The sequence below is a fragment of the Staurois parvus genome, unplaced genomic scaffold (genome assembly GCF_062004578.1).
Source record: "Staurois parvus isolate SC_StPar_1 unplaced genomic scaffold, SC_StPar_1.0 ptg000155l, whole genome shotgun sequence".
Taxonomy (NCBI): domain Eukaryota; kingdom Metazoa; phylum Chordata; class Amphibia; order Anura; family Ranidae; genus Staurois; species Staurois parvus.
The window spans coordinates 13,100,820-13,127,106 of NW_028317951.1; the positions used below are offsets into that span (position 1 = coordinate 13,100,820).

Here is a 26,287-nt window from a genome sequence, read left to right on the forward strand (position 1 = left end):
ACAGGGGTGTGTCCATTCTCTCAAATCAGCTCTCAGAGCTCTCCTCATAGAGCTCTGCAGAGTGTACCCTGAGCACTCCACCCCCTTTTTTCTGAACTCTTTGACAAGCTTATAAATTCAGCACTTTGAATAGATGCAGAGAAGAAAAGACTGCAAATAAAAGAGGTACAACTTATAGGAGGATTTGTTTCATCTTTGTGTATCATCTGAAGCCATTCACTTCACTGGGTATATATAAGGGTTTACAACCACTTTAAAGTTTATGTAAAATCTCACCTTGTAAATTAACCCATTCAATGTAAAATAGAAATGAAAGGCAAAACATTTGTGTGTAGATTTAAAAAACACTATAGGAAAGCAGAGGGACTGGCAGGAACACCTGGTATTTCACACAAAGGAAGCAATACAAAGAGAATAGGATTTTTTCATACAAGTACAGAATCTTCTATTTCTCCTATCAGTTCATCCCCCACAGTTTTTACCTTTTGTACCACCAGCCCCTCCCTCTTAGATTGTAAGCTCCAAAGAGCAGGGCCCTCCTAACCCTCTTGTATTGAACTGTATTGTTGCTGTATTGTCTCCCTTTATATTGTAAAGCACTGAGCAAACTTTTGGGGCTATATAAATCCTGTATAATAATAATAATACAGCAGGCATATATCAGGAATATGAAATGTTGGGTTTACATATTCTTTAAGCTTGTTGAATGGCATTCTTCATTAAAGCATAGCTACACTGTAGTTTATTAAAAGTACAAAAAATTCCCCTACAACTACAGTATCAATGAAACTAATGCCACAGGGCACTACAGTAATGTTATTGCTGTCGCCCATAGATTTATCATAAATAGTTGCTCATTGACATGATGACTAGTGGGTATCACATTAAAACAGACCAAAAAGGTTGTGCTCTTGTGTTATTATGCAATTTGTACAGAGTACTGATTCCCACTTGACCCAGTCCTAGCAATTGGCTTTTTCCGAATTGAAGCAGGGTGAGCAATATACAGGAAGATGTGTAGTATGTTTCCATTGATTGGATCCGCCAAAGAGTTGGAGTACAGATGAATCCTCCTGGACCATGTTAGAGGCCCCAATGCATGTTCACTGTTTTACTATTGTACTGGTAGTTGTTCTTTAAAAAAAAAATATGTTAATATCCAAACACAGATAATCTATCCTTTTTCCAGTTACTAAACTAAACTCCCAAGATACATCATTGTTCAGTACATAAAACCTTTTCTATTTGTAGCACATCTTCATCGCTAAAAACATTTGGAGAACTGCCACCAAGCTGCACAGAACATGTACTTAATTCTAAACGAAAACAAAGTGCATATATTTTTACTGACATTTCCAGAAAACTTCTTCCATCTCCCTCTCACTATAAAGTCTTTATTAAGAGTCTGAAGCAGTTATACTGGGGGAGTTTTATCTTGTCTGCTCTCTTGTGAAAGGATCTGCTTCATTGCTTACCATTGCTAATTTAGATGGCCCTACTGCTTTTCATAAGATAAAATGTTAATGCTAATTTAAATACATTTTGATCACACTTCAAAGACATGTCATGCCGGGATGAAATGAAAATAAAAGAGACAACTTGATGTAGGATGAAGCCTCCACAGCTTAACGCCAGTGGCACAGTCTGGTCTATTTTAAGCATGCTTATTAACAAAAGCTATATGCCAAAGACTTTTTTCATGCAGTAATGATTATTTCATGTTATTTGCATGCAGCTTCCTAATGTTAATTGTACGCATTAATCAGCAATGAAAATATCTAAGGCGTATTGCAACCATATGATCGAGCATTAACGAAGACCTCAATTTTATTCAGCGATGCGGATTGACCATAACTAAATGAATACAGTATTAATGTTGACTTTTTGCACTTTGGTTTTGTTGCAAAGAACCTATTGCTTGTAATTATTCCTTGGATTACAGAAACAGATTCTAAGAAAGTAATGCTCTTGTGTAGAAAATAATACCCTTTTGCCACTTACGGATCACTTTATTTGATGTACAAGGGACTTTCTTTTTGGCTTTAATGTTCCAAATGCAAAAATGGAGAATTATTCAGAAATAGGAACTTTTAAGGCATTGTGCTAAAGAAAAGAACAAAAATAAGCTAAAAAACAGTTGTATTTACTAACATCCATTAAAACAATGGGCCAACAATTTGGCGACTTAATATGAAATATAATACACAATATATTTACTAAAAACCAACAGGTCACATAGTATATTTGTACAAAACAATATCCTGCTATAAACACAAACGCGTTTCGCAGTCCACATCTGCTTCTTCAAAGGCCTTGCGTGAATTGTCTACAAAAACATATACATAACTTCATTGTAACAGGTGTATATATATGTAAAAACAGCAATAATATAACCATTAACACATATTATAAGAATATTATTATTGAAACTCTTACCACAATATTCAATTAGTTCACAAAGTTGTTATTAGTTCAGAAACAGTAATAAGCACTGAAGTCTGCCGCAAGAGATAGATGCTACATCATACGCCCATATATCCACCTCCCCCCCACACAAGATGGGGAAGAAGGGAGAGATCAAACCAGACACTGGGCCACACAGATATACTATGTGACCTGTTGATTTTAAGCAAATATATTGTGTATTATATTGCATATTAACTGGCCAAATTGTTGGCCGATTGTTTTAATGGATGTTAATAAATGCAACTATTTTTAGCTTATTTTGTTCTATTCTTTCGCACAGTGCCTTAAAAGTCCATATTTCTGGAGAATTCTCCATTTTTGCATTTTGTGTCTTAGTTGGGATGTGGCAATATTTAACCACTGACCTACAATACACCTCCACCAACTACATAAAGATCTATAATCCCCCCCCACACACACTACTTAACCATTAGGTAGTGGGGAGGTGTATTATAGATCTGTACCTCCTGGATATGCTTCCTCAGCTCTTTCTCCTGCTCATACTGTGTGATGAGCTGCTCATGTCTCTCCATACAGGCCACCTCCAGGCTCTCCAGCATGGCCACCACCAGGACGGAATGCAGCCTGGTCGGTCTGTGCCCAAATGGGAGAATTCCAGGAAGGATGGTGTGTCTCTAACCTGTCCCTAATCATCCGGAACCATTCCCTACCACTATTTACTTTCCTTGTCAAACAGGTGACCTGACCCTATGCTATCCACTCACAAAAAGAGCGCTAAGCCAGGGAGCCGGGGGTCTTAAAAAGTCACATGGGGTGGCAGCATCCAACCAGATCATTTCCCTGGTGGCCCAGGAAACCATAGAGGAGTATGTTCCTCCTGACTTCCTCTCCCTCTTCAATGCTGCTGCAATTGAGCGCCACCTGCAGTGGAGAAAAGAAACTGCACCTGCCTACAGACAGTAATTATTACAGTATAGAATATTTGGGCTAAACCAAAGAGTCTGCAAACCTGGCAACCTGCCTTAGTAGTTTTACAGCCAAGGAACCTGCACTGAAAATCATTTGAAGGCTGCTAGTTCTGACCTTCCTTTTTGAAAATTCTTGTTCCCTGGCTGTCTTGCTGTCCAAATGGCTGTCAGCTATCCACAAAGCATTGAGCCAGGTTGAAGCGTGAAGCTGCCTTCTGTTTGACTGTTTCTGTCTTTAATACTTTCTAAGTCACCAGCCTGGAACATACACGCTGATCAGGAAAGTCAGATTGAAGTTAAGGGCAAATTCACACCTAAAGCCTTTAAATCAATCTCTGCATTGTCGGCTGTGCAGTGTTGTACATGATTCAGCGCATCACATGGCTCCCTTTTTTTTCCATTTTGGACCAGCTTTATTTGAAGTGTACAAAATGTAAACTCCATTCCCTGCAATGTTGGGCACTGCTATGTGCTGTGCTGCCTGACATTGCAGTGCAATTTGCCCATCGTGATGTGATAGAATGCAGCATGTCTGCATTTTACTGCAGCACGCTGCATTGAAGTGTGAAGGGGACACATAGGAAACAATTGTTTTCTGTGTGTCCCTGCGATGACAAAAGATTTACAATGTGGTAAAGTGTCTGTCACCACATATACTGTGAATTGGCCCTGAAATGTCTCTTGGTTAAGCAACTAGAATTTTCAGAATGAAGTCAACAGTGGCAACCTGCATAGTTATTACAGTAAATGTTAAAACACTCCTGACATTAGGAACATAGGAATACTCAACATCTTCAATTGCTTGGCTTGCTTGGCATTTTTTTAAATACATAGAAAGAAAGTGAGTACACACAAGTCTAGATATTTAAGAGGCTGAGCTTAGGTTTTTTTCGTTGTGCAGAAAATGAAATTCTAGTTTTTGAGTACAAAAGTACTTTTGATCATACAAATGACCTTTAGCAGTTTGAGATTGTTAAGCGTGAATTTTATCCTTGTAGTAGTACATTTAATTCTGGTTTGTTAGTTTTCTTTTGTGTTAATTCAGAGGGATTACAGTTCAGCCTTTTAGCGCTGTAATGACACATTGTTAATATTCATAAAAAAGGTCAAGAAATATTTTCAGAAAGTTACCATCCTGTTCTTTCAAAAAGTATGATACTGAAATAGCATTAGCAGTATCCGCCTGTTCTTTATTACTTCTATGCGTTTCCTCATTTTCACTACAGCTTGCATATTTTTAATCATCTTACTTCTTCAGCTCTTATCTGCCGATCTCTTATATCTACCACAGGAAAATGGTTCTGCCATCGTCATCTCTCATTTCCATACAGCTAGCTCTTAATGTTTTGGTATGCTTAATTTGCTCTACTGTTCTTCAAATGGTGCCATTATGTGGCTTTCCAGTATATAAAACCGAATTCAATTTCAGATATATATTCACATAACTCATTGTTCTTGGCCACTGCTGACTTCAGACAGTCAGTTGCCCAAATACCTGTGATATTGAAAGATGCAGATAACAGGCAGGGTCCATGAAACACTCTAAAGAGCAGCAGGTAGCATCATTAGACATCTGATAGGTGAAAAGTTCATTAAACACCTTGAAAATGTTAGTGATAATAGTAGTGAATTACAATGGCAGAGATGTTTGTAGCGCGAGGTCCTTAAATCTAGGTATGAAAACTTAGTCTCTATAGTAATATTCCATTCAGAATATAAATTAACTGTCTCTGCGATTACCTCATATGTTAGCTATACAATATACTGATGTTGTGCAATGTTTAAAGACTTTGTACATTTTGTACATTTTTTAAATCTGACAATTAACATCTCTTATATAGTCATTTTTGGACTGTTACAGTGCATTCATACCTGTGAATGTACTCGCATTTGGATTAGATATAGCTCATGCAGCAATCACATGTGACCCCTGCTAGGATTCTCGCATCTAATCAGTGGGCATGGGTGAACTCGTAGGTGTGAATGCAAATGCTGTACAACTGTGTGTAATGTACCTGGAGTGGCAGGCTATCAATGGATAAAGTGATTTTAAAGGTTGTAATTAAAAAATAAAGCAAAAAAACTTGTATACTTATCTGCTCTGTGCAATAGTGTTTCACAGAGCAGCCCTGATCCTCTTCTTTTGAATCCATGGCTCCTCCCCTCTGCTGAGTGCCCCCAGTAGCAGGCCTCTTGGCATGGGGGCACTCGAGCAGGCTTGCTCCTGAGCCACACTCCTGTGAATGCCCCCCTCCCACTCTCTCTCCTCATTGGCTCACTGGCTTTAATTCATAGCAGCAGAAGCAAATAGGGATAGAAAGACCCTGAGTCGCTGTTCTCATGCACATCACTGGATCGGGATGGGGCTCGGGTAAGTATAAGGGGGGGGGGAGAGCTGGAGCTGCACCCAGAAGGTTGCAATAAGGTAAAAAACCTTCTGCCTTTAAAACCACTTTAACATTGACCAAGGCAGAGATTGTGTTCTTTTCAGTGCTTGTCATCCTGTGAGATAGTCGTATACCCCCGCATCTAGAAACAATAATGACTGACCTGGGCATGCTAGAGTCCAGAGGCTTAGGGCAGTTATAATTAATTTACATGATTTATTTACTTCAGAGTTTACGTTAAACTATCCTTTTAAAGCAAGCTGGTGCTGAAAAGAGTGCAGACCCCTTGTTCTGAAAATACAAGCTGTTATGCTGATTTTCCAACTTGAATACAGTACTTTCTTTAGGCAGACCATAGATTATGCAATCCAATGGTGACAGTGTTGATGGGGCAAGCCCTCCCGCAGCTCTATTTTGTTCTTCCATCAAGCAGCCTTCCTTGCTGGCAGAACACAATGGTTAATATTGCCGGCTATAGTCAGCAGCATTAATCATTCGGGAAAAACCCAACAGGCTGGTTGTACATAAGTCGATCAGTAGATCGACTTGTGTACAACCAACCAGCCTATACATGGATCAAAATTTGGCCAGTCTCTGCTGAACCAGCCGAACTGCAATCCATGTATGCCCAGCATTAGTCACTCACCAAATATACTGAAAGTGTGCAGATCAAGGGTTCTGACTTTCCTTGCCACATGCTTAAAGCCAGAGACAGCCAGGGTAATAGGATTTTCAGAAAGAGCTCAGCAATGGCAGTCTTCATACTTTCTCTCTGTACAGGTTTCATTTACCATACTCTCAACCTAGTCAATTAGCAGATGCATTTCAATGGTGATTGTCTATGCTGCATCCGTGATACAGAATTTATAGGGATGCACAGGAGAGCTTTGGTGATGTTTGGGGTGCAAGTTAATTGACTCATACATATGCTTATTTTCAGATGATTCAGGAACATACTAGAAGCACTGGTTTCAGAACTTCTGTGGTCTGATTAACTACCATCTGAGAGTCTCTCATTAAGTTGATGTATCCCTTTTAACAGTACAGTTCTGTAATTATGTATGTGTTCCCTTTTCCTGCATCCAACATAATGTTCTGCCACAAACTCTGTGATCATTTGCTTTCTAAAGTGGAATTAAAGGCACAAATCCTTACCTTAGTTCCAAAGGTCTGATGCCCATGAAGTCCCTCCCTGATGCTGGCATCTGCTCCCTTGGTTCTTCCTGGTGCCCATTCTTTGGGTGTTTTGATTGACCACGTGGGGTGACATTGATTCCACACATGTGTGGGATTGCAGTCACCATCCACACACTAGAAATTCCTTTGTTTGTAGATGCATTACCTGGTGTAGATGGCTCTGATCTCCAGGAGGAGGCTTCAGGTTAAATGTGGAGTCTTGGACATTTGATTGATAACTCTTCTGAGTATTTAGTAATCATAGGCTGACTTAAGTAAACCCCTTTCACTAGCACTGATTTAGTTGTGCTTTGTTGGGTCAGTGCTATGTTGGGGCAGTGAAAGGACAAAAACAAACTTCCAGGTAAAAATTTCAACCGCAGATTTGTTTACTTTTATGCGTGCCCATTGGCAGCCTGTAATGTAAAATTGACTTGGGCAGCAGTACGCAATAACTTTTACAGTCATACATCGATCTCCTCTGCTGAGGATGAACCTAGAAGTGCTCAGTTCTGCGCACTTTCAGCTGCAGAGCTGTCAAAATACCAGCACAGCTGCCCATTTAGAAACAGATTGGGAACTTTCTGCACATGTTCTGCTTGGACTAGTGGCACAAACATAAAATATAAGGATCTAATAGATTCCTGATGCCACCACAAAGAGAACTTGTCAATAATATCACATTGGGACCTACTAGCCCCTTGTATATTTGTTAAATGCAAACACTATCTGGGCTAATTACTAGTGATGGTAAAGCAGTATTAAACCCCAAACCAAAAATGTTATATATGGCAGCTTACCAGTCATTGGATGTGGTGGCTGCATTTGTTTTCTTTTTTAGGCTTTTTCCCCTCTGTTTTTACCTGGTAACACCTCCTGTATTATGCCTAGTACACACGATCAGAAAATCGCACTAAATCTGATCATTAGTACACAGCTTTCATTCAAAATTATTTGAAGGGAAAAGAATTAAATATTTTCTCGTACGATACCAGATAATATGATTTTCATTTAATCGGTAAAAATTGTCATCCAAAAATACAATACAAATACATTACATCACTTCTGAATCTTCTTTCTGTCATACAAGAATTTTCGGAACGTTAATAACCTCTTCACTTTCAATATAAGACCAGCAAGCAAAAAAAAATGGACATTCATTTGTCCAATATTCTTATCATGTGTACAGGGTTTTAGAGTGCCCCCATTCTGGATGAAGGAGCACAGGGGGCACCTTTGGACAGCAACATTGTCAGTCTGGGGGGAGGGGTGTGTTAGATATACTTGCAGGTTTAAAGCAATACTAAAGGTTTTTTTTTATGGTAAAATACCAAACGTTATACTTACCGGCTGTGTACAGTGGTTTTGAACAATGAAGCCTGCATCCTCCTCTTCTCAAGTCCCCTGCCTGCGCTCCTGGCTCCTCCTTTCAGCGGGTTGTTCCCAAGCCATTGCTCCGTGTGTCCATTCACATACAGAGCCACTGCTTGGCCCCACTCCCTCTCTCTCCTTATTGGCTGGCTGGCTGTGATTGTCAGCAGTGGAAGCCAATGGCTCCCGCTTGCTGTCTCAGTCAATGAGGAGGCAGAGACCCAGTACAGCCGAGGCTGTTGTGCAAATCGATGGATCCCGATGGGGCTCAGGTAAGTAATGAGGGTGCTGGGGGCACTGCTGCACACAGAAGGTTTTTTACCTTCATGCATTAAGGTAAAAAACCTTGAGTATTTACAACCACTTTAAATACACTAATAAATTGAAGCCAAACTCCAGCTAATACTCTAGTTAATATGCACTTACAGTAAACAGTTTTTCCTTTTTGGATAAAGGTTTTACATAAATAAAAGCTGATCAATGTAAGCACTCCCATCGGGGTTAAATGTTCTTTCTTGTCTCTGTAAGTGATACATTTTGCTGGAGAGCTTGTTCATTTAAAAAACAACAGACTCACTGGCTGCATCACCAGATGAAAATAAAGTAAAAAAAGCCCAAAAAAAGAAAATTAATTCAGCCATCACATCTAAGAAACAGTAAGCTGCAATATAATAAATATTTGCTTTTGGGTTTAATACCACTTAAAGGAGACATTCCTACATATAACAGGCAATGTATGGGATATAGTAACTATACAGTTTAATATTTAGCTGTTGGAGGTTGGGAGAGAAGATAGATCAGATCACTCTGAGATGCCTTTATGATGGAATGTAAGCCTGTGATGTGTTATGCAATACTAGCTATATGCCCTAACATTTATTTATCATACCTTCAGAGGCTCAGTGTAAGATGGGGGCACCATATAGAAGGGGCCAAAAGTCATCCACCTGTTTCTAGGTTGAATTGACACGTCTTTGGCAATCCCTGCAATGTTGTATACAGATGCCATATGTCACGTACCTGGATAGTGAGCCTGACGTGAAGAGGCAGACCTCCCATACAACTCCGGCTCAAGGACTGAGATCAGTCCGGTAACAGCTGGAGGGCTGATGAGTTGCAGGCCAGAGCAGGGTGCAGATGTATCCGTGCAGGATGGATGGATGCCGGAGCACCGTGTGCTGAGGATGCAGGGTCAGACTAGCCGGGTTCGATATTGGTGAGACAGATCAGGCTTAAAGCGGCAGGCGGAAGAGTAGTCGGGTCACAGGCCAGGTTCAGTAACAGGAGATCAATCAGATAGGAGCAGGCAGAAGAACAATCCAAAGACAAGCCAGAAGTCAGGGCAGGAGGCAATCAAGCAGAAGTCAGGAACAGGCTGGTTTGTCAACAGGAATCGATCACGGAAGTCAGGAAACACGAGCAGGGGAAAAAGACCATACGGCAATGAGATAACCACAGCAGACAGTTTAAATAGCCCTCTTGGCACCAGCATTAATGATGGGCGCGCGCCTATGCCCAAGTGCCTGCACATCTGCTCGGCTTGCCAGGACCCTGCGCATGCACATATTCGTGCGCCGTGGAGCTTTACCTGTACTATGGGCAGGCCTTTCCTGACACCATATAATACTATATAGGTATCAATGGTATGGTTATGCTTAAGCTATGTGTTATCCTTTTTTATTATTTATTTTATACATTGCAGTCCTCATGGGTTGACCAATGTATACTTAAAGGCCAACTAATAGGGGGAAGAATTGGATCCTTAAGTGAACTTGGGTCTGTTGCTAACCGTTTGTGCTGGGCTCTTCTTCTTTTGTCCCCTGGCACTTACTCTTTGGGGTAAAAACTGGTAATTACACATTCTTATATTCATTATAGTAGTAGCCCTTACTTTACTTCTAAAGTTGCAGAACAAGTTTCTGAGAAACGCATCAAGAAAAATCTCCATTCCACTGCCATAGTAACATATCTGGTATCCTATTGATCCAATTAGTTATAGGATTATAGGAGTTGATTTGTTAATGTTAAGATGGCAAATGGTTACTAGAGGGAGATGTATATGAGAACTGGGGCATGCCATCTTATATAACTGTTATTGCTAGTTATGAAATTTTAAAGGATAAGTTCACCTTTTAACAAACAATAAAAAAATTCACTTTTTTTGCAGGTTTTCTTTTTGTTTTGGGAGCCTGTACAGCATGGCACTGATGGTGCCATGCAGGACTCCTGCAGACCTGTAGGTGTATTTTTTGCCCGTGCATCATACAGGCAGGCAGATACAGACTGAGAGGAAGAATCTATGAACTACCACAGCACTCCACAGCACCCTGGTAGTTCATTGAGAACTACAAGCCAACAGCCGCAAAGGCTGTCAGAACTTATAGTTTTCTCATTCACAGAATACTGTGAATGAATCATGCAGTCGGATGGAGCCCCGCACGACCACTTTTTTTTAAAATTATGACAGCTAGTGGGGGGAGAAGATCACCCACTAGCAGTCACAACAGAGGATTGGGGGGGGGGATGGGGGCTGGTCCTTTCATACCAGGTTTCATGTTACATCCTGACTATGGGTGTAACATGTTATAAAAGTTGAACTTATCCTTTAAGTACATTGATTTTACATATATGTTTTTACATGTGGGTACCTTCAACCTTAAAAATGTCAGCAATTTTTTGTACTAATGGTTTGATAACTTGATCAACCCCTCTAAAAAGAACATCCCACTTTCATAAATGTTTAAATATAATATATGAAGATAAAAATGAAAAATCGTATAATAAAATAATGAATAGATTAAAAAAAATCATGCATTCATACACACAAACACACTCAGTCAGAATGCACATAAGTACGTAATTGCTGATTTTGTAGTAGACATCCTCATGCAAGACAGAAGTAGAAGAATAATTTTAGTTTAGCTCAGAATTGGTACGCTGTAATGGTTTTTAAATCATAGCATATTTTCAATTTTTAGCCTAGAAATATTTATTTCTTTTAAAGGATACGTTCACCTTTTGATAAAAAATAATAAATGCAGGCCTTTTTTGCAGGTAAAAAAAGTGTGCATTTATTATTTTTTGTTGCAGGAGCCTAAAAAAGCATTGCAGATCGCTGGTGCAATGGAGATCTCCTGCAGACCTGTCAGTATATCTGTTTGCCCGTACGGGATGTATTGGCAAGCAAATATACTGACAGGAAGAATCAAGTAACTACCATGGCGCTCCACAATAGTTCATTCATTAACAGAATTCTGCGAATGAATGATGCTGTCATGTAGGCAGAGCCCCGCACGGCCACGCTGATTTCAAAAACTGAAAACGTCTCCCTGTACTGCTGTCATGGGGGAGAAAGGGGGATCGGGCAGTGGCTACAGCATTGGGTACATGTTACATGTTCCACCCTAAAAATGGGTGGAACATGTGACATGTTCCCAAAGGTGAACTTATCCTTTAAGCCAACACAATGGGGTTGATTTATTAAAACTGGAAAATGAAACATTTGGTGCAGATTTGCATACAAACCAATCAGTTTCCAGTTTTTTTTTTCAAAGCCTAATTAAACAAGTTGAAGTTAGTAGCTGATTGGCTACCATGCACAGCTGTATTGCATTTTGCACTCTCCAGTTTCAGTAAATCAACCTCACTATCTTTTTCATTTTACCTATTCCCATTGTACTGAAAAATGCCTAGAAATCTACGTTTGCACTTTTTTTATGGAACAATACTGACATATATATCAAAACCTACATGTTTGGTGTCTCTGCACCCAGGATAAAAGGGGAAAAAATAATTTTGTAAAAATATGTGGAATAGTATTAATTATACAAAATATGTTACCTGTTAATTAAAATGAAATTTCTTTTTTTTAATTTTTGCCAATATTTCTGTTTATTAAAAATATAATTAAGATTTTTTTTAAACAATCATCAAATCAAGTGATTGTTTATGCCTTGGCCAGACCTATTTTTCATGGTATTTATATTTTTTTTCTAGGGTGGCAAATGTTTGTGATCGTCAAGAGAAAGAATCCTAAATTCTTTGTATGGCAGCCTGTGAGTATGAAAGAATATGTGTAAATATCCAGCCAAATCTGTATTTTTAAGTCTGTATTTAGTGGATTACAACCGTAGTTAGGATTTCATTACTGTCTGTGTTCCTAGAGTTGACGTATTCCAACACTTTGTGTCCTAAAAACGCAACAGACAGTATTGAAATCACCAGCATTAGGGTATCCCCTTATCTATTTGCAAATAAAAGTGATTTTATAACTGTCTGTGCCCCAAGGGAAACCTCCCCAATGAGGGCACACAAAACTATAAACATCTGGCCAAAAAACCCTTCCCTGCTCTGTCGAAGCAGTTCTGTTTTCAGGATACTGTATGCTCAGATTTTTCGGATTAACAACTTTTTTTCTCTACAAAGTACAATAAAACATGGATGTAATGTGTATATGATGTTATAAAATATTGAATTATCTTACAGTAGATACTGTACACCAAGTATGTTGTGTTTTATATACAGAAAGTGCAGTGCTTATGTCCAAAGCATATGAAGAACACAAAATTAGTCATGTGTAAACTTATATAGGAAGTAATTATACAAAAATATATATTAGATTAACTTAAATCATACATAAAGTCCAAAAAGTGCAGTGTCCAATGGTGTTGGATCAATCATGACCAGTGACATAAGGTGACATCTGAGAAGAGTGCATCTGTGACAATCCTCCACCACTATGCACTCACCAGAAGTAAGAGGCAACTAGGCTCTGTACAGAAATCCCTCTGAAAGATGTAACCTTACCACTGCAGGGATAGATGGCCAAATATCCAGTGCGGCTGGGCTCTATATAGGGATCAGGGGTGGACTGACCATTTGGAAACTCGGGCACTGCCCGAGGGCCCGGGGTCAGTAGGGGGGCCCATGAGATGCCCCTGGTACCTTTTTCATAGGCTTTTTTTAGTTTGGGCAAGGACACAGGGGCCCCATGATCCCCTATTGCCCGGGGGCCCCATGAGTTGTCAGTCCGCCCCTGCTAGGGATCCTTCTAAGGCAGATGTATCCACTCCAGTGCATGGATAAGCAATTAATCCAGAGATAGTGAATCCTAGATAAAAGAGCTCAGAAACCAGAGCCCAGAGATGGTGGCGTATAGTGTAGTATTTTATTGCATAAAAATATTAGCATCCACGGGGAGCACATAAAAGCAATACAGCTTCACTTACAAACATGGCCGCCGGACCATTGTATGGACTTGGTGGCGTGACGTCAGCACGTAGGCTCCTCCTGACGCATTTCGTGCACATGCACGTTCTCAAAGGAACCCACCTCCTACTGACACCATCACAATACACATCTTAAATAACCTTCAGGCGCGCGAACAAATGGGCACTATTTTATCGAAGACCAGAAATCGCATCTTTGTTCTGGATCGTGAAAATAAAAAAACAACCACTTACAAAATGAATAAACAAAACGTGGTGATAATATTATTACTATTTCGATATAGGGATTGTTAATTATCGATTACATGAATGACACAATCTTATATTTCCACAGGATGCTGCAGATATCAATATTATAATCACTGATACCAGTGAGAAAAAAAAACAAAATATCAAAAAAGACCAAAAAAATGGGATTTAGAAGAAAATATCCCTACAATTCTAATAAGAAGGGGATTATAAAGAATATAAAAAATAATAAAAAAATAGATAACAAATAATAAGCTATTCAATTCCAACAAAGATGCGATCAAGAATGAAAACATACAAAAAAAATAGAATAGAATAGTGTTTTACATTGATCGTATTTCTAGTGAAGAAAGTATTGTGCATTGCACAGGATAGGACATTACAGAGATAAGCTAAATTGAAAATAAAAACCTTTCCAACTGAATGTGAAAAAGGTTTAAGTGTACATAAAGCCAAAACTTTTTTTTAGATTTGGAGATAGTGAAGAATATTGAAAAGCAGTCAGATTTTCGTCAATATCTGTATCCCATTGTCAAGATTTTTGTTAATTCTGTTAAAAGACACATTCAGGAATAAGAAACAATGCCCTCTTAGATAGTTGTCATGAAAGTAGGCATCCCCACTGAACTCCTATTCCTGTGACAACTGTAAAATGTTAGCTTTCCTGTTACTTTTTGCCTGGGAATAAGGGTCCCCTAGGGCAAATAGAAAGAGTGAATCTCACCAGTGGGGATGCAGATAGCAGTACAAATCTGGCAGACTTTCTGATTCTTTTCTGAGGAATATTAACAAAAACATTTCTGCTTAAGATGTTTCATTTAAAATTTGATTTCCAGTGTGGTAGTGTTAATAAATAGAAATATATTGTCTATACAAGTTATGTGTGTCAAGTATTGTTTATCAGGGCAGACAAGGAAATACAAATACATTGTGAATGTATTAGTTATATAAATAAAATATACATTTTTACTACCATGTCAGAAACCATGGTGAGTGCTGGAACTTTGTGGATGTACTGTTGCCAGTCAGATAAAGGGTTGCTTTTTGGTCTTTGAAATCAAGTTTGGGTTAGACCTGTTAGTCACACTTTGAGGCGACCCATACTTGGTTTCTGAGACTGGAAGGCATAGCAGGAGTCATCTATGTAATACATATTGATCTGTACGTATTTTTGTGCTGTCCTTTTTTATTAGTTATGCACTTACTTTGCACAATTAAACAACACATTTCTATTCTTCATATTCCCTTGTTCTCCTTTCTGAATATTCAATTTTTTTTAACAATATGTTACATTTACTTACTAATGCCATTTGACAATTTAAAAAATTTGCTTTCTTTAACCCTAAAGTGTTGCTATTTTCTAAAACATGAAATAAAGGTCTCCTTGCAATCAAAATAAATAATTATTGCCCAACTTGCTGCCCATTCCACCAAATCTTACTATTTAAAAAAAATAAGGTTTGCTAAAAGATCTCTTGTATTGAATACTTCTGGGAGTGTTGAATGATGGCACCCGCTACTACATTCTGTGATTTTTTTTTTTCTGCCAGTCCTTACGGTAATACAGGATGCATGGGCTGATGGAAGAAACAACAATGTATGGTGATGAACCAGGCATTTGAGACACTCAGAACTGTACTCAATGCTGAAGATCTTCTGAAAAATGATCTGTTTTGTCCAACAGAATTCAAACCACATCCCTGGCTAAATGTGAACCTCCCCCCCCCTCTCCCATTCCCCTCTAACTCATCTTGACAGTCCAGGATGGCAGTGTATCGCTAACTATAAGACATAAAATCTCATCATCTGACGCCTGGACTATTGCAATTCCCTTCTCACTGGCCTACCCAGACGAACGCTATCCCCACTCCAGTCGATCCTGAACTCAGCGGCTAGACTCATCCACCTCACCAACCGCTTCACATCTGCCACCCCCCTCTGCCAATCCCTTCACTGGCTCCCGATTGCCCAACGCATCAAATTCAAACTGCTAACTCTGACCTACAAAGCCATCCACAACGCCGCCCCAAACTACCTAACCGACCTGATACCCAAATACCACCCTACCCGTGCCCTCCGCTCCTCACAGGACCTCCTACTGTCTAGATCCCTGGTCTCTTCCTCCCACGACCTATTACATGACTTCTCTAGGACTTCCCCCATCCTCTGGAACTCCCTACCCCAATTCATCAGACTGTCAACTACCCTCCTCACCTTCAGGCGCACCCTGAAAACCCACCTCTTCAGGGAAGCCTACCCCAACCTCACCTAACACCTGACCTCACCTAACAACTAACCTCCTCCACTCCTCCCACCACTCCATCCCCCACAGCCATTTCCTCCTGTACCACTTTCCCCTCCCTCCTAGATTGTAAGCTCGAAAGGGCAGGGCCCTCGAACCCCTCGTGTATTGTATTGTTACTGTCTTGTCTCATGTTCTGTCCCCTTGCTACTGTACAGCGCTGTGCATACCCTTTGGTGCTATATAAATACTGTATAATAATATAATAATAATAATAATAATAAAATGAATAATAAAACATGTCCATTATATTGCAAAAGTAAATCCAGTCTGATGGTACAAATACATAAGAAAAAGCTGATAGTCCTTCAGGGTCTCCAATAAATTAAACTTGGATGAAGGTGCTCAAAAGAGAAGGACACACAAGGGAAGAACCTCCACACCAAATAAACTGCCTCTTACCAAATATTCTGACTGCCCATCAGGAACAGTAAAGGATAACACCATAGGTCATCACAGCAGAGCTTCCAACAATCTCAATTTGCAACTAGACAATTTTTCCAATACTGCCAAAAATGTTTTCTTCTTGCTACCACAGTAACAGTATTTTTCTTTTTCAGCAGCCTTCATATATATTGATGTCAAGTTACAGGCAGCCTAATACATTGAATATTCTATCCCCATGAACATTCTGAGATTTGCTCACTGAGACATTTGGCCCTTGGCTTAGATCAGTGGTTGGCAAGCCGCGGCTCGCGAGCCACATGCGGCTCTTTACAAACTTAAATGCGGCTCTTCTGTGTGCCGGGCGCCCGCTCCCCTCCCTCCTCTCGGGCGGCCGCCCCAAAAGTCAGGACTCTGCAGCTGTCAGGATGTAGGCGGGGCAGCCAGGATGTAGGCGGGGCAGCATGACGAACTCCTCTCCTCTCACAGTCCGCCCTGAAGACCAGAACGGCGCGGGAACACGGCGAGAAGAACGCGCGGAGCAAAGGTAAGTGAATTGACACAATATGGGGAATGAATTACTATAGGGGGGATGAATTACTATAGGGGGGATGAATTACTATATGGGGGATGAATTACTACATGGGGGATGAATTACTACATGGGGGATGAATTACTATATGGGTGATGAATTACTATATGGGGGATGAATTACTATGGGGGATGAATTACTATATGGGGGATGAATTACTATGGGGGATGAATTACTATATGGGGGATGAATTACTATATGGGGGATGAATTACTATGGGGGATGAATTACTATGGGGGATGAATTACTATATGGGGGATGTATTTTCAGTTTTAAAAATGTGGCTCTCAAAATAAATTTCAATCGTGGTTTTGGCGAGATTTGGCTCAGTTGAAAAAAAAGGTTGCCCACCACTGGCTTAGATGTTACATGTCAAATGGGTTGGGGGATGTACAGTGTCTCTTATCACAATACTAGGACTGGCCATGTGTTTATAGCAACATTTTCCCTACATCATATAATATTTAGTATTACAGACAGAACCCTGTAGGTTTTATTTCAAGTGGAATTCCAGTCAAAGCTTTAAATTTCACATTTCTATGAGTCAATTAATTACTTTTTGTATTATTTATTCTTGCCTATGTAACTACTACTGATATTCTCCCTCTCATTCTGCCCTGTTCTTGACTATTCTTTTACTCTGGCTGACAATGTTATAATGTCACTGTTGAATACCGCTGCTGAATCCTACTTCCTTATACCATTGTTGGACCCGCAACTCCTTTCCTGTCCTCTGCCGCATGCATGTCAGATGATTTCTTATGAATGAGAGTAGGTAAGTAAGTAAGTGTAAGTAAGTGTGTGCCTCTCCTCCTTTATATAAAAAACACACTATACATTGTTGACTCTGTTGCCATAGAAACCCTTAAACCCTCAATGTTAGCAGGTGTGGAGGAATTGTGATCATGTGACAATGTGGAAAATCATGTAAAAAAAGGTAAAACAGTGATTTTTGGTATTTGAGCTATAGCAACAAGGATACATATCATATTACATGGCATTGGGACATTTGAGGCACAAAGGTTTTTCTATTACTTTAAACCTATTAATTTTCTAGTAGCACCAGATTTATTTTTACTGCATAACATGAGCTTCTTACATTTGGTATACAGAAAACATTCATTCAAACATTTGAATATTTCTGTTTCATCAGTTTATGTGCTAATAAGCAATATTCACTCATGAAATTAATTAAAGTATAATTACTGGGTTTTTAAAAAATATATCTACATTCATATGGTTCTTGTTTTATTCAGAGATGAAATAAAGACAATGAAAGAATGGCTTAGTCCATAAAAGCCATGAAATGCTCCAGTTTGAGAATAATACAATTTACTATACTGTGCAATAAATCAATAAATCAAATGGCTGTCCAGGTAAAAATGGACATACAGAATGATTAAAGTCACAGCATTTGGCACAATGAAATCTTTAAAGTGGAGAACTTGATATTTGCACGTTGTCTAACATATTTGCAGCCAAATCCTTTGTTAAATATTATTTTTTGGTCTACAAATTACTCAAAACTCCCAAAATATTATATATTTTCTTAAAGCAGAAGGGCAATAAAAAAAATGATGGTTATTACTACTTTTTTATGCTGCACAATTTTATTGCACATGTCTATCAAATCGATATTTTCAGTAAAAATACACTCAAATTAATTTTAATGCATACAAACACAATATAATGCACATGTTTGGTAAAACATACATCAACTGCTCAGTTAGCTGCTTCCCATACCTGAGCTGCCAGTTTTTGTTTAGATCTCAGTGCCTCTGGATTCATACTGCACAGGGGAGACAAGTAGACCTGGGACCAGGGGCGGACTGACCATTCAAGCACTCGGGCACTGCCCGAGGGCCCGGGGTCAGTAGGGGGCCCCATGAGATGCCCCTGGTACCTTTCATTGGCTTTTTCATAGGATTTTTTGGGTGTGGGTAAGGACACAGGGGCCCCATGATCCCCTATTGCCCTGGGGCGCCATGAGTTGTCAGTTCGCCCCTGCCTGGGACACATGGCAGGTGGTTTTGGCAGTGGAGCTGCACCTTTCCAGGGATGTAGAAGAGATTGGGAATCAATCACTTTGGATACATAGCCAACAGAGCCAGGAAAAAAAAACTCTTGACTGCTATTTTGGTCTTGCATTTGTATACATGGAAGCACTTACAGCAGCAGCAGCAAAACGGTTAAAAGGAGAGTAAAGTTGTTTGTATTGAACAAATATTTAAGGATCCATGCACACTAGCATTTTTTTAAGCTCCAAGAAGCTGTTTTTAGCATTTTTTTACTGCTCCTAGAAGCTAAATAGTGTTATCCTGTGTTCATGCACACTACTATTGGCGTTTTTTGAGCTTCAGCGTCTAGGAGCACAAAAAAAAAAAATGTTTTGTAGAGTTTTTTTGAGCATTTTTCCTGCAGAAAAAAATTCTAAGTGCTCCTAAACGCTCTTAAATGCAGCTAAATGCTACTGAACGCTACTAAAAGTCTCCTAATAGCTTTTTTCTAGCTTTTTTTCCTAAACGCTACTTAAAACGTTATTACCAGCGTTTTTTATCCAGTGTTTTTCCAGCATTGCTTTTAGCTTAAAAAATGCTTTAACCTCCTTAGCGGTATTCCCGAGTGTAGCTCGGGGTAAAATGTCAGTACCAAAAGCGGTAACCCCGAGCTACACTCGGGCTTACCATGCGGCGTTGCTCAGGGAGTCCCTGCAGCCCTTACCTTGTCCTTCGCTCCCACGATGTGTCCCCTGCAGAGTCCCTGGCCATCTCCTCTGGCCGATGCCGGCATCCAGCTTCCGTGTTCCGGTCCCTGTGACGTCGGGACGTACGGGTGCCGGAGCTGGCGGCAAATTTGAAATTTTTAAAAAATGTAATTTTTTTTAAAATGACTATTACATAGTAAAACATTGCTGTTTCAATGCATTTCACATACATTTTGTCCCTAGTGCTTTGTCTTGTGCCCTGCCTGCATTTTGACTGTTCTTTCTGCCTGGAAACTTAGAAAAGTCCATGGCGTCCAAAAAGCGTCCCTTTAGGTCAAAAGCGGTTTTAGACCAGCTAGAGAACAGCGATAGTAAATCAGAACCACTTGCAGAATTGAGTGATAATGATTCGTGGGGGAATTTGTCATGAAAATGATTTTGCGACTTTGCTCAGCGATGTGCGAATTTGCCTCTGTATTTCAAATTTCAGTGTTTTTGGTTTGATTATATTATTGAATTAAATTTATTATTATTATATTATTATTTTTTATGATTATTTATTAAATTATAATTTATGATTTCGTGCTTCAAATTTTATCCTACCCGGGATGTTTACTAGACTCTTGTTCGTACAGATTTCAGTGAGTTATTCCTAAAAATCACAGCCTACAATAAAAAACTACATATTCCGATGCAAAAAAATGGTACCGCTTTCAGCACAAAAAATCGGAAATAATCAGACCGCCGAGGAGGTTAAAGTGCTGCAGTGGCTAGTCTATGCATGTTTTAAATATTTTTATATTCTGAAAATGCAAAAAATGTGCATAAAAGCAAGCACTCACTAACATTTGCAGCTTTAGGCACTCAAAGATAAGAGCAGAAAGCAATAGTATTTACTTTTTATTTTTCTTTAGTTATTCTGTTTTCCCTTCCCAGCAATGATTTCACAGCCTGCCAGCCTTCTAATTTCTGATGTAAACACAGACCAGGTGCACAGAAAGAGGGTGCTGAAATGCAACCTAAACATTCTTTTTGTGAACTTTGAGGATACATTGTTCCACAATGTTTGCAGCTACAGAGGGCATTGCGGGCTTGTTATAATGCTCAGTTACTGCTTGGTTGGAACATATAACATTTCACAATCTATAATCTAGTCATAGGTTTACTGTAAGTTATAACTGCAATTCTTAATATAGTTTTACAGATTTACATGTTTGCATTTATTTGTAGATAAGCCATCTGAGGAAGCTCAACATTTCATTACAATTACCCAGCCTTTCTGCTTAACAAACTTTGAAATTATATACCGATCATTAGGCAGTGCACTGTGTTTGGTGGATTAACAGATCAATAGATATTAATTGTGGGCGCAGAAAAATACATCCACTTTATAACATTCAAAATCAGAACATAATGCTTGTATTTGCACATAATGCAAGCAGGATATAGTGCTTGTGCTTGCACTCCCATAAGCAATTACAAATGAAAACATAAACTTTAAAGTGTATGTAAACCCAATCACTAAAATCTCATATAAGCCTTAACTTGTTAATTTCAAAAATCATCTTCAGCATTTGTAAAACTACAACTTTTATTTAATACTTGGAACTACTCCATGATCTTTCTTGTTTTGCCACATCCTCTTATTTAGTGACAGTGGTCTGTCGCTGTCTACCAATAGTCCCTGTAGAAATGAGATGATCAATAGAAAACTCACATTTGGACTCTCCATTCTAAGCTAGGAATGTCACATTACATGTAAGGTATTAGGAAAACATAGAAAAGTTAGTGTTCAGGCATATGTCAACTTAAAACTTATAGTCATGCTGCTTGGGGGACACTATAAGAACTACTAACTGTATACACAGATAATATCTGTAGTTTTTATAGATTTTGAAAATATTAAAATTTTATTTACATTCTACTTGTTACAGAAAATTAATTCTTTAGCAGACTTTGACCACTTCTGATTGTAAAACAATGTTCAGATGATGTACTCCCCCCACCACTATTTGATCATTGTCTCAGTCTAAGATGCTGCCATGCAAAGAATGAAAGACTTTACATATTTCTGACAATGTCAAGCTTTGTTCTGAGAATTATTTTTTTTTTTAAATCAACAGAACCCTATAAATTAGCAGTTGCCAGATTCCATAACCCAGAAATCCAGCACTAGAAAACAAGATTAGTTAAGTTGTAATTGGCAATTCTAAATAGTAATCCTTATCATGTTTGAGTCTTATGTTCAGCAAGTGAAGTAGACCTGCAGAACATGATTTACTAAACCTTTACTATTCACAAATTTCAATTAATACAGTATGGAGTTTTAAATCTGCAAGAAAATATGTTTCCACTGTCCATTTACTGTCTCTGTTAAAACAGGCAATACATTGGATAAATGTCAGAAAAAGATTTGCATTATTTTTTATATTAACATTTCCTGCTGATTATACCGTAATTAAGTTTAACCTGCTGTTTTGCAAAATATTAATGTGCCATAGTAATGATAAATTGGAACACTTAAAGGAACCACAAAGGGCAAACTGTTTCTTCAATGTGTTACTTTTTTCCCATAATTGAAAAAAAAAAACTACAGTAAAAAAAATTGTAATAGTTTTAAGACCAATAACCTAACCTGCAGAGAAAGAGTGAAAGTGGCTATACATAGTTTTTGTGTTTCAGTTAAAGGACATTTTTCATAAGAAACTATCACATACCTGGTAGAGACTAAATAGATGAAGGGGACTCCTCTTGAAACTCCTGGCCAACACTCCTGAAGGTGCTGACAGAGAGAATAAGATTGAAGTGGAATGAGTGCTGTAGTTGCAGGCAGTACCATATATATGTCACTACCAGATGTGTGGTGCAGAGAACTGTGGACCATGGAGCAGGAACCCAGTGCAGGAACTCTAAAGGTCTCAGAGCAGGTGACAGGAACTAGGTTGAGCACTTGCTGTGGTCAGACACCGCTACGCAGTGGGGTTCTAGAAGAGGCAGGTTTGGGGCACACACTGAGGTCAGAAACAGCCAATACCAGAGCAGGAAGTCAGAAACAGCCAGGAAAAAAATATATGAGACAGTAAGTGAAGTCCAAAAGACAGGCCAGTGTCACAAGGAGGAGGTAAAGGCCCAGAGGCAGGTCAGGAGGTGAGCTGGGTCATACACAGAAAGGCAGAATAGCAGGTCAGATCACAGGTAATCAGGAAATAGCTGAAGGCCACTCACCTTCTCTCTGCAATGCTTCAGTTCATGTAGTCCACTGATACCAATAACACTGCCACATGTGCACTGGTTTTATTATACCAGAATGAACCCAACCCTCTGTACAGAAATATTGCTGAACTTTCCATTGAAAATGCTAGTTGCCATGCTGTTGGTCATCTACTGCCTATAGTACATTTTGAGTCTGTGACGCACAACATATATACAGATCGAGAGTCAAACATTACTTACACACTCATTTGAGATCAGACCGACTCTTACTCCTTGTTTCTCCAGAGTGTATATGGAAACAATACACCTGCAATTGGGGAGTTCTATGTTCAAATGGAAAAGGTTAATCTGCATGAGCACATAAAGACTCATATAAATGAAGTTTGCCCATATTTGTTGTAAAGTCAAAAAACAAGTGCTAATGACCCTGATTTTCTAAAAGAGCAGAACATTTTCACTTTGTGAAGTGAATTTTCACTGATCTTAATCAATGAGGTGAAACCAAAGTGAAGTTTACTTTGAAAAGAATTCCCAATAATGTACAAGATAAAAAAAGAATTTTCACATTCACATGATTAGTTGATAGAAATCAGAACTTCATCCCAACCTCATCTCTTTAGCTTAGAGAATGAGGTTTAGCTGATTGAATCATCAATAAATGTGCAAGCAAAAATCCAGTTTTTTATTTTCCTTGCACATGATTAGATATTTTTTGCTAAATAAATTTTACCAAATGAAAATTCACTTTTAAAGTGAACATGCTCCTTGGGTAATTAACCATTTTATGTATAATGATGTCTGAGCATGTATATGAGGAGAGTAAATAAAAGAAAATTGTGGCATGAACTATTTGGGAATACTGATACTCCCTTCAAATGTCACTTTGAGTTTTAAAAAAATTTAAAAATGGAAAAGTGGTTCCTTTGTAATGAAAAAATGTTTTACTTACATGTTCTGCTCTGCTGTTCTACACACTCCATAGGGGCTATGGTAAGAATCATCTTCATCCAACACAGTTCTGAAAGTGTTGGATTCCTTTTTCCCCACTTATTGCTGGGGGTTTTTCCTGCTGGCACCATGTCAGTGCAGTGATGGATGGACAGGTAAGTATAACCTTTTATTTAAAGGGTAATTTTTGTTTTTATTAATTTTGTATCAGGATCAATTTAAGAAGTTTCCATATAATTAATCACAGCAGTATCTGCTCATTTCACAATATTTATAATACTTTTGAAAGCTGCATTCATGGTATATAGATCTGTGTGTACTATGAAAAATAAAGCAAGCGGTTTGCCGATTCCCACCAAATTGATTCATGCTTTAATTTTTTAACCTGGACTGGAAAAGGGAAGAGTTTTGATAAATTCATGCCTTAGTGCTTTTAAATATTCTCAGGTATCATGATTTTGAATTATTAAATCCTTTTAAGTAAAAAAGATGCAATAATGTTAAATTCTTGCATTTCAAAAATAGATTCTGCAGTGGAAGTTTGAGTTTATACTTCCCAAATAAAGGAAATCAATTCCATTACATTTTAATGACCACTTTTGCATTGTTACAACACTACCTTGCCTATTTAGACCATCTATCATTAAACAATGACCAAACTCAAGAAAATACAGATTGCAACAGAATCACACTCTTTCATTCATAATATATAGAGAGATAAATTATTGCACTGATCTCCAGACTATTTTACAGCCAAGAAAGATTTAAAAATTCTTTGTAATCTCCGGCCAATAGCAAGCCTTCTGTATCATATGGCTGGGAGCCCAGCATTCCTCCTTCATATGAAGCTGAAATAATCACTACTGTAACCATCACACATCCTTTTACACCTTCCCAGACATCCTCTGTGATTTTACACAGGCACATGACAGCAAAAGGAAATACATTAAATAAAGCCCTCTAAAATAAAAGAGAGTCAGGTATGTGCTAGACATAAGAGCAACTGAATAAAATAACAATTGTGACTTATGTATGAAAACTCGAGGCATTAGAATAATGAGTTTTTAATGTAACCACAAAGACTTTTTATGTTATGCCTTGCAACACATAAATGACAGCAGAAATGTAATAGGCTACTATAGGTAGCACACACAAATTAAAAACACAGAGTTATAGTTTAACATAAATAGCAATCAAAGGAATATGTATCACTTTACAAATATTCTAATGACAAAGTTCACCTTAGCTTACTCAACAGACTCTTTACTATCGGGGTTATTTACTAAAACCGGAGAGATGCAAAATCTGGTGCAGTTCTGTATAGAAACCAATCAGCTTCCAGGTTTTATTGCCAAGGCTTAATTGAACAAGCTGAAGTTAGAAGATGATTGGCTACTATGCACAACTGCACCAGATTCTGAGTGCACCAGCTTCAGTAATTCTCCATCTATTTCTTTAACATACACTACATTGCCAAAAGTTTTGGGACGCCTGCCTTTATACGCACATGAACTTTAATGGCATCCCAGTATTAAGGGGTTCAATATTATATTATATATATATGATTAGTTACTCCAGAGAACATGTCTCCCCTGCTCTTGAGCCCAGTGGCAGCGTGCTTTACACCACCGCATCCGACGCTTTGCATTGCTGTTGTTCCCAGTTGTTGTTGTTCCCAGTTGCTTCCATTTGTTGTAATACCACTAACAGTTGGCCGTATTTAGTAGCAAGGAAAATTCACAGATGGACTTATTGCACAGGTGGCAACCTATCATGGTACCACGCTTGAATTCACTGAGCTCCTGAGAGTGACCTATTCTTTCACAAGCAGTGGCCATGGAAGTGATTGGAACATCTGAATCCAATGATTTGGAGTGGTGTCCCAATACTTTTGGCAATATAGTGTATTTTGCAAGCAACTTTTAGGCTGCAAGCACTGTATAAGTTGCCTTATCTTAGCTCAGTGTGGTATATGCATGATCAAGGGTTTCAAACATGGTGAAATGTTTTTTTTATGCTATATTGTGGTCTGAGCACACAGTCTTAAACTATTGAGTTACAGTGAAGTCAAAGCACATTTAATTTATATTCCGTTTGTCCAAGGAATTTTTGAAAGTTGATTCCCCACAAGTTGGGGAATATAAAGTAACATCTTAACTAGCAAATATATATCAAAACCCTTTACATTGTCTCTGTTGAGTCTTAAATAGTATGTAAACCCAACATTTCATATTTGTGATATGTGACTGCTGTACTATGTTTTTGTAAGAAAAGGTATCCTGCTCTCTTTGTATTGCTTCCTTTGTGTTAAATCCCTGGTGTTCCTGCCAGTCCCTCT

General features: G+C 38.7%; 1 long non-coding RNA gene across 2 annotated transcripts in view; it reads left to right on the top strand.

The window, feature by feature from the left end:
- LOC149463287 (uncharacterized) overlaps positions 1 to 26,287 on the top strand; it is a 105,041-nt gene that overhangs the window by 72,566 nt on the left and 6,188 nt on the right. The window contains exon 4 of one of the 2 annotated variants that reach the window (XR_016312459.1): positions 12,326 to 12,384. The exons of the other annotated variant lie outside the window; for it this stretch is intronic. This is a non-coding gene — a long non-coding RNA (uncharacterized LOC149463287). The remainder of the gene's footprint in view (positions 1 to 12,325; positions 12,385 to 26,287) is intronic. 2 annotated transcript variants of the gene reach the window in all.